The sequence below is a fragment of the Microcaecilia unicolor genome, chromosome 3, assembly GCF_901765095.1.
Source record: "Microcaecilia unicolor chromosome 3, aMicUni1.1, whole genome shotgun sequence".
NCBI lineage: Eukaryota > Metazoa > Chordata > Amphibia > Gymnophiona > Siphonopidae > Microcaecilia > Microcaecilia unicolor.
Genome location: NC_044033.1, coordinates 521,398,267 through 521,412,470, shown reverse-complemented (window position 1 = coordinate 521,412,470; position 14,204 = coordinate 521,398,267). Strand labels below are relative to the sequence as shown.

Genomic DNA, 14,204 nt, shown 5'->3' with positions numbered 1-14,204 from the left:
CTACATGGAATGTTGGTAGTGGAATAGCAACATTCCATGTAGAATCTCCAATAGTAGCAACATTCCATGTAGAATCTCCAATAGTATCTATTTTATTTTTGTTACATTTGTACCCTGCACTTTCCCACTCATGGCAGGCTCAATGCGGCTTACATGGGGCAATGGAGGGTTAAGTGACTTGCCCAGAGTCACAAGGAGCTGCCTGTGCCTGAAGTGGGAATGGAACTCAGTTCCTCAGTTCCCCAGGACCAAAGTCCACCGCCCTAACCACTAGGCCACTCCTCCACTCCACATTATACTTGGCTGCATATGTAAACTTATCATCCTAAGGTAAACAGATGTAAATACTGCCTTCCTGTAGGTCACTAGTCAGATCCGACCATGAATACCGTGTACAGACTCTAATTTCGTAAGCAGGGTTGTACCAAATATTCAGATTCGTTTTGGCCCCGAATAGTGCCCCAAATACACTACTACTACTACTACTACTTAGCATTTCTATAGCGCTGCCAGGGTTACGCAGCGCTGTACAAGTTTAAACATGGGGAAGGAGAGTCCCTGCTCAGGAGAGCTTACAATCTAAAGGTAAAAACTATGTAGTCAGTGTAGGTATCAGGAATACATTATTTGTATTCGGATGAATAATGATTTAAATTCGAATACGAATAATCAGGGGCTCTATTGTGCTAAATCCTACTGAAATAAACACTTGATCTCTGATTTCACGTTGCTGCTTTTATTATTTTTTACGTTAAAGCTCAATGCCCATTATTCGTATTTAGCCGAATAGTAAAATACGGTATGCGGTACATCTCTTATTTGTAAAGACTAGGGGTATGCATGCGTGAGTGTGTATCCCATTCATTTTGGGACATTACGTTTTAAATTGTGTACAGATTGCTTGTACATGGGTATACCTATAAATTTAATGCACGTACAGTTGCATTTTTAAGTGCTTGTGCATATAAAAAAAACAAACAAGTACAAAATCAGAAAATTGTTTTAAATAAGACGAAAGAAATTCTTTTTGACTTTGCGTACCTTTTAGTAAGGACAATGAGAAGCTTGATGAAATGTACCAGCTGGAAGAATGAATGAAGGGGGGGAGGGGAGGTAAGTAACTGAAATATTCAAATATTTGGCAAGTTTCAGTGAAGTAGGGGAGAATGAAGTGCCATAGAAACATGATCTGAAGCTGGAGGAAGTAAAGTTTTGAGGAAACATGACCACTCGTGGCAGGCTCAATGTGGCTTACATGGGGCAATGGAGGGTTAAGTGACTTGCCCAGAGTCACAAGGAGCTGCCTGTGCCTGAAGTGGGAATCGAACTCATAGTGCCATAGAAACATGATCTGAAGCTGGAGGAAGTAAAGTTTTGAGGAAACATGAGAAAATACATCTGTGCACAGAGGTAGTGACAACTGTGGCTAAACTTAAACGTGCTTAGGACAGAATCAGTAGTAAAGGCAGGTAGGAAGGAGCTGTGGAGGGGCATAATCGAAAGGGGCGCCCACGTTTTCCTGAGGACGTCCCGGCGAAGGGGCGGGGAAACCCGTATTATTGAAACAAGATGGGCATCCATCTTTCTTTTCGATAATACGGTGGGGGACGCCCAAATCTTGACATTTAGGTCGTCCCTAGAGATGGTCGTCCTTAGACTTGGTCGTTTCTGATTTTCGACGATAATGGAATCTAAGGACGCCCATCTCAGAAATGACCAAATGCAAGCCCGTGTGCCCCAACAGGTGCCTGTTTCACACAGCTTCGTCAAGGGGGACTTCCACACCATCAGACTGCCTACGTATCTCTTCTCAGCCTCAGAGTATGACGAAGGCTTGACGAAGCTCTGCGAAACAGGCACCTGTCGGGGCACACGGGGCTGTTAAATTGAGTATACCAGCCTGATAAGATAAGTAAACCTATGCACAATCAAGTTCACATAGATTAAGGGATGTGAAGTTGTGGTAATATGCAGTATAGGAAGGTGGAGGGTAAGAGTCGATGATCATAGCAAGTTGCACGAGCGCAGATTCACCACGGGAGTGAGGTGACTAGAAGCCGTGCTAAAGCAGATGAGACTCTACCTCAAATTAAATGATATGAGTGACTCCTGATATACTCTTTACTTGCCAGATTTTTTGGAGTTATTTCTAGGATAAGCAGCATAAAGTCTGTACTATTTTGGGAGTGGAGGAGTGGCCTAGTGGTTAGGGTGGTGGACTTTGGTCCTGGGGAACTGAGGAACTGAGTTTGATTCCTGGCACAGGCAGCTCCTTGTGACTCTGGGCAAGTCACTTAACCCTGCATTGCCTGCCACATTGAGCCTGCCATGAGTGGGAAAGCGCGGGGTACAAATGTAACAAAAAATAAAAATTAAAAAAAAAATCTTGCCAGGTACTTGTGACCTGGAATGGCCACTGCTGGAAACAAGATACTGGGATTGATGGACCCTCTCTCTGTCCCCAGTATGGTAATGCTTTTGTTCTTATATCTGATGTGTTTTCTTCTGTGGTTAGGGGACACTGCCATAATATAGACCATATTCAGCAAAGGATTGTATTAAAGTCTTATATAGCAGTTTTATGGAGAACACTGTTTATATATACCCGAAATGGATTTTATGAGTATGTATTTGAGGGCTTGGGACTGATCATTTTTAAAGTATTAAGTACCTTTTGTCGAGATTTTAAAAACAGTGAAGGCGACAGATTGAGCTGAGATTCTCTGCGTGAGCAGCTCCAACAAACAAGGTAGGAGTGGACTGCATGGCAGCAGGGAAATGTATTCGCCTTCCACAGCTTCTTGGCATACTGGGAATTTACCAGCCTTCCACTTCAGCAAAAAATAATGTGTTCTGGCAATATTCCATAGAAACAAACATCCACGTAGCAGGCCTTCAAATACATCAGAGGCTTCAAGCTCCGAGAATTATTCATTAGAGTTTTCATTTGGTGAATCACCTTTTCCTAAGCAATCAACACAGTCAGGGAGAGTTTACTGTACCAATTCAGCAGGGACATCGCACAAAGTGCTAAATATAAAGCTTTCATCTGATGTTAAATATTTTTTTAACAAGTGCAGTGTTCCATGCATATCAATATCTCTTTTATTGATTACTAGTAAAAAAGCCCCGTTTCTGATGCAAATGAAACGGGGGGGGGGGGGGGGGGGGGCTAGCAAGGTTTTCTTCAGAGTGTGCATGTGGGAGTGTGTGTCCCTGCCCTCTCTCCCTCCCCCTCCCCCCTTGGAGTCCAGTCCTTCAGTGTTAAGTTTCCTGCTGTTCTGTGTTTTTGTTACAGAGAGAGTGAGGGCATCTCTCTCCCCTCCCCCCTCTGAGTCCTTCACTGTGTGAGATTTCGTGCTGTGCTGTTTTCCTTCACTCATGGGGAAACCGGATATCTCTGGCGCTTCACACTTACGGCTGGAGGCTTCATAGAACGTTGGTCTTGCCTTTTATATATATAGATGGTCTTGCCTTTTATATATATAGATCATTTGGGTAGCATTATATTTTAGGTTAATACTAGGACAATTATATATATTTATACATTCACCCACATCAGTCTCTGCTTTCGAAAACTGATAACATTAGTTTTGATATTTTTTCCCTTGGAGTAAGGTATTCTTCATCACGTTCAAAATATGTACCCTAGTTCACAAAATCATTCACGGAGATGCCCCAGCCTACATGTCAGACCTAATAGACTTACCACCCAGGAATGCTAAAAAATCATCCCGCACATTCCTTAGTCTTCACTTCCCCAACTGTAAAGGTCTAAAATACAAACTAACGCACGCGTCAACCTTTTCATACGTGAGCACACAATTCTGGAACGCGCTGCCGCGCAACTTAAAAACAATTTATGAACTAACTAACTTCTGCAAACTACTGAAGACCCACTTCTTTAACAAGGTATACCACAAGATCAACAAATGTGAACTCCTCCATATATATCCAGAATTGTCTTATATATATCCAGAATTGTCTTATAATATCTGCTCGTTATACTGCTATCATGTTTTTTCATTATCATGTTACCCAAGATCCTTCAATAATACTAAATGTATATTCTCTTATATATTTCCACCATTCATGATGTATTGTAAGCCACATTGAGCCTGCAAAGAGGTGGGAAAATATGGGATACAAATGCAATAAATAAAATAAACTATTACTGTTATATTATTGTACCTCACATCCAAAGGTTCAGTTAAAGAAACGATACTATTAAAAATATATCTTTCTTATGAGCAGATTATTCCTGCTTTATTGATGACACCCTCCCTTTAAGGAATGCATTCATTCTTCTTATCACATCATTTATTTCTGTAGACTACAGTTATACCACTTTCCAAACTAGTTCCCCTTTTCTGGAGTTCTTTCACTGGCCCCAGCCCACATCCCCCATTGAATTATTTTCCTCTCTTTCAGGGTTTGGCACGCCTGTGCACCTTCCTCTTTTGGCTTCCATTTTTAATGTATTTTATTTTATTTAGATTTTCCAGTGTACCCCTTCTAATTCACGCCCGAGTTTGGATTTTACTACTACTACTACTTAGCATTTCTATAGCGCTGCCAGGGTTACGCAGCGCTGTACAAGTTTAGACAAGGGGAAGGACAGTCCCTGCTCAAGAGAGCTTACAATCTAAAGGTAATAAGCTATGTAGTCAGTGTAGGTATCAGGAATGGGGAAGGTGGTTAGGCGCCAAAAGCAAGGGAGAAGAGATGGGCCTTGAGTAAGGACTTGAAAATGGGCAGGGAGGGTGCACGGCGTATGAGCTCAGGAAGTCTGTTCCAGGCATAAGGTGAAGCGAGGCAGAAGGGGCGGAGTCTGGAGTTAGCGGTGGTGGAGAAGGGTACAGATAGGAGTGATTTGTCCTGAGAGCGGAGGTTACGGGTGGGAACATAAGGGGAGAGGAGGGTAGAGAGGTAATGGGGGGCTGCAGATTGAGTGCACTTGAAGGTCAATAGGAGAAGCTTGAATTGTATACGGTAGCGGATCGGGAGCCAGTGAAGCGACTTGAGGAGAGGGGTGATATGAGAGTATCGGTTCACGCGGTAGATAAGACGTGCGGCGGAGTTTTGGACAGATTGAAGGTGGGATAGGTGGCTAAGCGGGAGGCCAGCGAGGAGAAGGTTGCAATAGTCAAGACGAGAGGTAACGAGCGAGTGGACGAGGGTTCAGGTGGTCTGTTCAGAAAGGAATGGGCGAATTTTGCTAATATTATAGAGGAAGAAGCGACAGGTCTTAGCTGTCTGCTGGATATGGGCAGAGAAGGAGAGGGAGGAGTCGAAAATGACTCCGAGATTGCGGGCTGAAGAGACGGGGAGGATGAGGGCGTCAACAGAGACGGAAAGTGGGGGAAGAGGAGAAGAGGGTTTGGTTGGAAAGACAAGGAGCTCAGTCTTAGCCATGTTCAGTTTCAGATGCCGGTTGGACATCCAGGCAGCGATGTCAGAAAGGCAGGCCGAAACTTTGGCCTGGGTTTCGACTGTGATGTCGGGAGTGGAGAGGTAAAGCTGGGTGTCATCAGCATAGAGATGGTACTGGAATCCATGTGATGAGATCAACGAGCCCAGGGAAGAGGTGTATATCGAGAAAAGAAGCGGTCCAAGGACAGATCCTTGAGGGACCCCGACAGAGAGCAGGATTTAAGTTATTGACGTCTCCAAGTTTGTATTCAAGGCAGGTAACAATTAGGCTGGAGAGGGAGCTGTGATAAAGATATTTCAGTATGTCCGTGGTACAAAGCCGCAGGAGATGGATCTCTTTCGGTTGAAACACACTCTGAAATAAGGGGGTCATAGGATGAAATTGAAAGGTGATAGACTCAAGAGTAACCTAAGGAAATATTTTTTTAATGTGAACGGTGGTGGTTGCGTGGAATAGCCACCCAGTGGAGGTGGTAAAAAAACAAGAACAGAATTTGAATTCATTAAAGCATAGGACAAGTACAGAGATAGATGTAGAGCTTAGTATTTGGTACTGATGGGCAGACTGGATAGGGCCGCATGGTCTTTATCTTCATTTTCTGTGTTTAGATATAGCAGGTAGCCCTCTCCCAGTATGGTTTTTACAGTTTGTACTTCTAGCAGTGGAGTATGAAGTAATTTGCTCAAGATCAAAGGAGTGTCCGATGTAGAAAGGAAACTTTAAACCAGGCTTCCCTGGTTTACAACGTTACTCTCTCCTGTTTTTCCTTTTTTTTTTTTCTGTTCAGTTCACTCTTATTCACAAGCCTGTTCTTTTCTGTAACTTATTTACAATACTCAGGATGAGATATCCCAAATTTAATTGAAATTGGTCAAGCTTTGACAGTTATGCAGAAAATAAGCTTTGTATAGTGTGTTTTTTTGTTTGTTTACATAATGTGTGAATATATATGTCCCTGAAAAATGGATAAACATTCCACCCTACTAGGAAGTTTGAAAATAAGGAATTAGTTTGTGGGTGTCTCCCAGTAATATAGTGTAGATTCCAACTCGGAAATCTGAGAACGTCAATTATTCAAAATGGACCCTCAAATTTTCCTCGTAGGGAAAATACAAATGTATTGAAACCATCCCTATCGACTCAGGAGTCCATTACTATCACTGGTTCCAGTAAGGAGAAAAAGAGAAAAAAAAACCATCAAACGTTAAAAACTCATGATACATGAGAAAAACGAGTGAATTGAAGAACTCTTTTCCTCCTTAACAAACATCAAATGAGAGACACCAACTACAAAACTAACAAAAACTAAGCCCAGCCCGACTAAATGTTGTAGACTGTACGGATAACCCCTACTACAAAAAATGCAGCCCTAACTGAAAATCCCAGAACCACCTAAAAAAACTGACCAGTACTCAGCTGTTAGAGATGGAAAGTTCCGAGGATATCCCGCTGGAAACCGCTTCCTAGTAGGGTGGAATGTTTATCTATTGTTTGATTTTTCCCTGTTTTGTGATAGTGTTCCTGAAAAATGGATGCCATATGCATTCTTGGATGCAGTTTTTGGATGTACGCATTTCTTGCATGTTCCGTCTTCAACAGTGACTAGATTTATTCAGCCTTGTCGCAGTTTCCACCCCAGTCAGTAATTGTATGATGGTAAACATCAAGTATACGCGTTTGCACATTCCATTAAAGGTAATCCACTGCTAACAGCATTAGAGCACTTTTAAGACTTGTGGGTTTTTTTTTTATAGGATAAGGCAAGTGGAAAGTCATAGATCGAAGTGAATGGAAAAAAATCTAGCATCTTAGAATATATATTACTTGTATATAGCTTTTAGATATTCTTGTACAAGGCACAGCAAATGGAAAGATCGTGTATGTGACCTCATTTCATGGGCAAAACAGGAGGGTAAGAACTTGTACTTTGCCTTGATTTAAGATTTTGATGTGCTAGTTACTAACGTTCATGCTGGCTGGGTGTGGTAACTCAAGAGCGACAACAACACAACCTTCCAATTGTGTTCTCTCAATGGGAGTACGCTTTCGGTGCTTGTTAATGACATTTTCCAGACCAGCGGAAGCGTCTGATCTGGAACCGAAACATTTGAAAACATGTTTCTGTTAAAATGATAAAAAAGCGATCTATGGCTGAGGGTGCTTGATGTTTTTCACAGCCAGATCCTCTGACCATTGATTTAAGCATGTACAGTATTTATTTAAATGTGACTCACCTTTCCTTAAAAAGAAAGAAACACTCCGTAGTGCCTACATAAAAAGCTGGAGAATCTGATCTTGGAACTGAACAGAACATTCATGCTCAAAGTTAGACTCAGAATTATTTATTTATAGCATTTATATCCGACATTTTCCCACCCATGGGCAGGCTCAATGTGGCTTACATCAGTCTGAAAGACATATATCAAACAGGCAATAAACAATCAAGTAGATTGAAGTTGAAGAGGTTAGGGAGTAATTACAGAGGAGAAGAGAAGGAGAAGGGCAATAGGGTTCAATAAGTCGTTATGATAGCTACAGTTCAGGAGTTATGGATACAAGGAGGGACTTTGGCGTGAGATTTTCTGAAAGTCGGATGATCCTGAGTAGTTTTTACAGATTTAGGTAATCCATTCCACAAATGTGCGCTAATTTAGGGAAAGGTGGATGCATAAGTGGTCTTATATTTGAGGCCACAGCATGCTGGGTAATGGAGATTTAAGTACGAACGAGATGATATGTGAGAATTCCTTGGTGGCAAGTTGATAAGGGTATCCATATAAGCAGGAGCTTCACCATAGAGGATTTTATGCACCAGGGTGCAAACCTTAAAAGTTATTCGGTCCTTGACAGGAAGCCAGTGCAGTTTTTCACGAAGTGGTCTTGAACTTTCGAATCTCGATTAAACACTTTCTGTGCCCCTTCTAGAGCCATCCTGAGAAATAGAACAATCACTTCTAACATCCAGTTGTCAGTTGGCCAAATCTCTGTGGAGGCAACCTTTAAAACTTCTCATGTTTGGGCATAATAACAAAACAAGAAAAGTTGCACGATCATACCTAAACCGCCATTGCCCAAGCAACAAAGGACTCAAATACAAATCCACCTATGCATCCAGCTTTTCCTACCTAAGTGCACAACTATGGAACGCACTGCCAAAAGCAGTTAAAACTACGCTCGACCACCTAAACTTCCGGAAAGCACTAAAAACAGACCTGTTCAAAAAAGCATACCCCACCGACCCAACATAAAAATACCTGGATACCTGCGACACAACGTAACCAAAGACCGTAATGGACATATCCTAACTCTTCTTCTCCCTCTCTCTCCCCAATTGTACCTACCATATATGTACCTCATTCTACCACAATATCACCTTGTATTCTTTCATACCTTGTATTTGTTCAGACCGGAATCGGCTAACGCCGTTTATGGTACCATGTAAGCCACATTGAGCTTGCAAAAAGGTGGGAAAATGTGGGATACAAATGTAACAAATAAGTAAATAAACAATGCAAGGAAGTGGCTAAGATGGCAGCCTTACGTCTGGATTGGCAAGCTGTGATCTTGATTTGCTGGACGCTTTCTTTTTCCTTTTTTCCATTATGCCGCATACTGAGTGTAAAGGTGCCGTGAAAAGCCTACCTTCGCCAGCTAGAGCATTGCCACCGATCCAGCAGTCGATTAATTGCTATCCTTCCCAGCCTCCACAAGGTTTGCCTGGGGAAAGCCCTGCTGCGATGTTGGAGGAAGGAGCCTCCAATTTCTTTGGGCAAGATGCTACATTGTTTCCTCTGGCTTTCAACCCGCCACCATATCCTGCTGCTCAGTGGGCTGACCACCATCGAAGCCTGGTTCAAGTCTCACTATTGCGGCTTTACAGACTTTTAGACTATAAGCCCTCTGGGCAGGGGCGTAGCCAGACAACAGATTTTGGGTGGGCCTAGGCAAGAAAAGGGCGGGCACCAAGTGTTCTCTCCCCACCACCACCACCAAAAATGTATCTCAGCTGGCAGGAAAATGCTTCTTTCTACTTTGGCAGTCTGCAGCAGGCAGGCGCTGAAAACTGAGCATGCACAGGTGCTGATATCATGGACAGCAGCATTTTCGTTACCATCAGAGGGAAGTCTTCAGCTGACGGAGCTTGGGATCCCCACTAGCTACCACTAAACATGTGCTACAGTTGGGTGGGCCCCAGCCCACCCAGGCCCACCTGTGGCTACGCTACTGCCTCTGGGAACAGGGAAATACCCTAGAGTATCTGAATGTGACTCACCTTGAGCTAGGACCGAAAAATAAACTAAGGGTTTGCTTTGCTGCTTGTGATGGGAATAAAGCAATGTGTCTTTTGTGTTAATCTATTTCAGTATGTAGAGTGGAGGAGTGGCCTAGTGGTTAGGGTGGTGGACTTTGGTCCTGGGGAACTGAGGAACTGAGTTCGATTCCCACTTCAGGCACAGGCAGCTCCTTGTGACTCTGGGCAAGTCACTTAACCCTCTATTGCCCCATGTAAGCCGCATTGAGCCTGCCATGAGTGGGAAAGCGCAGGGTACAAATGTAACAAAAATAAAATAGATACTATTGGAGATTCTACATGGAATGTTGCTACTATTGGAGATTCTACATGGAATGTTGCTATTCCACTAGCAACATTCCATATAGAATGCTGCGCAGGCTTCTGTTTCTGTGAGTCTGACGTCCTGCACGTACAGAAGCAGAAGCCTGCGCGGCCACATTGGTGATCTGCAAGGGCCGACTTCCTTCTACATGGAGTGTTGCTAGTGGAATAGCAACATTCCATGTAGAATCTCAAATAGTAGCAACAGTGGAGGAGTGGCCTAGTGGTTAGGGTGGTGGACTCTGGTCCTGAGGAACTGAGTTCCATTCCCACTTCAGGCACAGGCAGCTCCTTGTGACTCTGGGCAAGTCACTTAACCCTCCATTGCCCCATGTAAGCGCATTGAGCCTGCCATGAGTGGGAAAGCGCGGGGCACAAATGTAACAATAAATAAATAAATAAAGTTTATTAAAAAGGATGGTTTGATAAGGTGTCACTTATAATTTATCTGAGATCTTTATAGCTTTGCAGCCCTTAATTGTGTAGACAGTCTTCATCAGTGGAGTAGAAGAGCAGGAAGCAGAAAATAGATAAGAGAAATTGACAAATTCCAAATACCCCAATTAGAGCGCTTTAATTATGTCAAAGATTTATTTTGAAGAATGAAAAACGAAATGTTTTTGGCTGGTGCGGTATCCCCCAGCCTACTTTGTCCCGTAGATGTTTCCTTTTGAAAGTGACAGCTAAGGTGTGTGCTGTGGATGGATGGACTCGCCTTGCGCTTTTTGCGTGTTCATGGTGCTTCAAATTGGTGTTCCACATGAACGGCTAGAAGCTGTTATTTGTAACTAGCCTGTCTCCAGCATAAGTGCATTTATATCGCTACATGTTACCAGACACTGAAACTGCCATTTGTCAGGAAGGAAAAAAAAATTCACTATGGGCAATTTGAATTTCAACCGAGAGCAGTTTTTCTGTTGATTTGTGTCTGGAAAAAAGAGAAACAGATTGCATGCCTGCTGTACTCGCCTGAATGATGAACAGCAGGTTCACTTTCTGTTCCCTGTTAGGATGCTATATTAAATCATTGTTCCTTTAACAAGAGGACAGGATAGAGGGTGGGACTTGGGAGTATGGTTTCAAATTTTATTTTTTTTTATTTTGTTACATTTGTACCCTGCGCTTTCCCACTCATGGCAGGCTCAATGCGGCTTACTTGGGGCAATGGAGGGTTAAGTGACTTGCCCAGAGTCACAAGGAGCTGCCTGTGCCTGAAGTGGGAATCAAACTCAGTTCCCCAGGACCAAAGTCCACCACCCTAACCACTAGGCCACTCCTCCACTGTTGCTACTATTTGAGATTCTACATGGAATGTTGCTATTCCACTAGCAACATTCCATGTAGAAGTCGGCCCTTGCAGATCACCAGTGTGGCCGTGCAGGCTTCTGCTTCTGTGAGTCTGACGTCCTGCAGGACGTCAGACTCACAGAAACAGAAGCCTGTGCAGCGTTCTACGTGGAATGTTGCTAGTGGAATAGCAACATTCCATGTAGAATCTCCAATAGTAGCAACATTCCATGTAGAATCTCCAATAGTGGCAACATTCCATGTAGAATCTCCAATAGTGGCAACATTTCATGTAGAATGTCAAATAGTAGCAACAAAATCTCAATAGTAGCAACATTCCATGTAGAATCTCCAATAGTAGCAACATTCCATGTAGAATCTCCAATAGTATCTATTTTATTTTTGTTACGTTTGTACCCTGCGCTTTCCCACTCTTGGCATGCTCAATGCGGCTTACATGGGGCAATGGAGGGTTAAGTGACTTGCCCAGTGTCACAAGGAGCTGCCTGTGCCTGAAGTGGGAATTGAACTCAGTTCCCCAGGAACCCTAACCAACCTAACCACTAGGCCACTCCTCCACTCAAATTCCCATTAAAAGTAGCAATTTTGTACAGTTATCGAACGTATCGTTAGTGGTATGCTTGAGCACAGGACGACAGACTTGTTGAAGCTTTCTCACTCTTTTTTGGACTTATCTGCTGGGGTGTGTAGTGCATATATGTAAAAGTATATGTGTCTGTGATCGGGAAAGTAGAACACAGGAAACATGCAGATTGAAAGACGCAGTTCCCCAGCTGGTATAATTGAGCACATCACCGTTTCCAAGCTGCAGAAGCGGAAACTGTTTCTCCTATTGAAATGCACTGGGCATTTTATTGAAGTGGAACCCCCAGTTCAATCCTGCCGATTTTCAAATAACATACGTCTTCAGTTTTTTCCCCCATACCAGCTTTTGTCCTGTTGAACTTTTGGAGAGTTGTTTTGCCCCCCCAGAGAAATATTCTCGTTCCCTTATATGTACTTTTCTTTCCAACATTTTGTAGATTTGGAAAGAATAGAAACCGAGTATATGTGATGCACAGGTAGCAGTTGTGGAAAATAATATTTTGACTGGATTGTGTATCATTAATGCTAAGAGCAGGAATATAAATGGAGGATATAAAAGGGAGAAAAGACTGGGCTTATGCTTTTTCCTCCCGATCAATGTGGCGGGTTCAGAATATTCTTTAATTGTTTTCATTTCATGCTCTTCCATGTATATTGCTTACTCAGTAAAGCAGATTGTTCTTGACAGCTGTCTCTTCCGATGAGAACGTCTACATTCATACCTTCTAAAGACTGCGTGTGCTGTGGCAGTTTGAACTGCAGCGCAGACAGCAGAGCACCTTCTGCTCCATGACATTATTTTTAATTCATCCAAGCCAGCTGCAAGCCAGTCAAAAAATATCATCAGTCTGAATGCTTCTCATCATTCACATGATCAAAAGCCCCATGCTGTTCCAAACAGCGCTCTAAAAATAGCGCTGGAACAGCGTGGGGCTTTACCGGACCTACGATCAGATGGATAATTGCATGCAAATTTAAGCACGCAATTCTCTGTGATCATAGGGTCGAAGTGCGGGAGCACACTGGTTTGACAGGTCTGGGCTGTCAAAAGCCCAGACCTGTCAAACACAGGGGCTTGGAGGTCCATGGGACCACCGAACCCCAACTACCCCCGCCCGAGCCAAGCGAAACGGGGGCTGGAGGTCCACCCCCCCCCCCCAACACATGTTCAGGGGGACTGAAGACCCCAACCCCCCCCCCCCCTCAGCATTCCTCCAATGTCACTGGTGGCCCAGTGGTTTCCTTATATGGTGTGAAGCCCCGCCCAGTGCATCCAAGGATGCACTGGGTAGGGCTGGGTGCCGCCATTTTGTAGGCAGCGCTGATGGAAAAGGAGGGAGGCCACTTCCCTCCTCCAGCTGCAGGTAGAGAGGTGGGGAAGGGCCGCTAGACCACCAGGTGGGGGGGGGGGGATTTACCTGCGGCCCACTGGGCCACCAGGGACATCGGTGGGATGCTGGGGGGGGGGGTTAGGGGGGCTGGAGACCCAGTGGATCTCCAGCCCCTCCTGAACCTGTGTTGGGGGATCGGGTGGACCGGAGGTCTGCCGGACCTTCAGCCCCCTGTTTCTGGGGGGAGGAGGGGTCAGGTTGGGTCGGGGTTGCTGCATTGGGGAGAATGGGGGGCCAGCTAGCATGCAAATGCATGCTGGACAGGGCTCACCATTCCTCCCCAATAGTCTGCAAACCCTAACGCCAGCTCCGAGCTGGTGTAGGGTTTGCCTCAGCCAGTGAGGTAATGATTGGCGTGCTGGTCACTGATCATTGGGGATAAATAGGTTTAGCATGCATTTGCATGCTACTTGCGCTAAGAGCCCTGTTTTGCATGCTAGTTGCGTTCAGAGCCTGTGATTGCGTTTCACGCGCGGGGGCTCTGATCATGGGGCGGTAGCAAACGCAGGTGCTAGTATGGCGCTAACAGCCTCTAGCTCCTGCGTTTCCTTCTGATCATCGGCCCATCAGGTTGTCAATGAACTATATGGAACTTCTACATGACAGACATTCTTATGTTGTAAAGAATGTTAGAAGGGAGTATATAGAATAGGGAGATGACTGGGAAGTCACAGCTGAATAATACTCAGGAGCTACAGGACTTACCAGCATTATTTCTAAGTCTGTAAGAGTACCACAGTGAGCAGTATTCGTTTATCGAGCATGCCGTGCTTGTACTTACAGGCACTAGGACAAAATTATTATTGTGGGTTCCATTTTTCCTGTTTTGTTAAGAGGAAGGGAGGGGGTGCCCTGAAGGGGAGGGTGTCCT

General features: G+C 44.1%; 1 protein-coding gene across 1 annotated transcript in view; it reads left to right on the top strand.

Annotated features, from left to right (window-relative positions):
- The window catches only part of PREP (prolyl endopeptidase), a 307,703-nt gene that overhangs the window by 145,968 nt on the left and 147,531 nt on the right, over nucleotides 1-14,204 (top strand). The gene's annotated exons all lie outside the window — the stretch shown is intronic.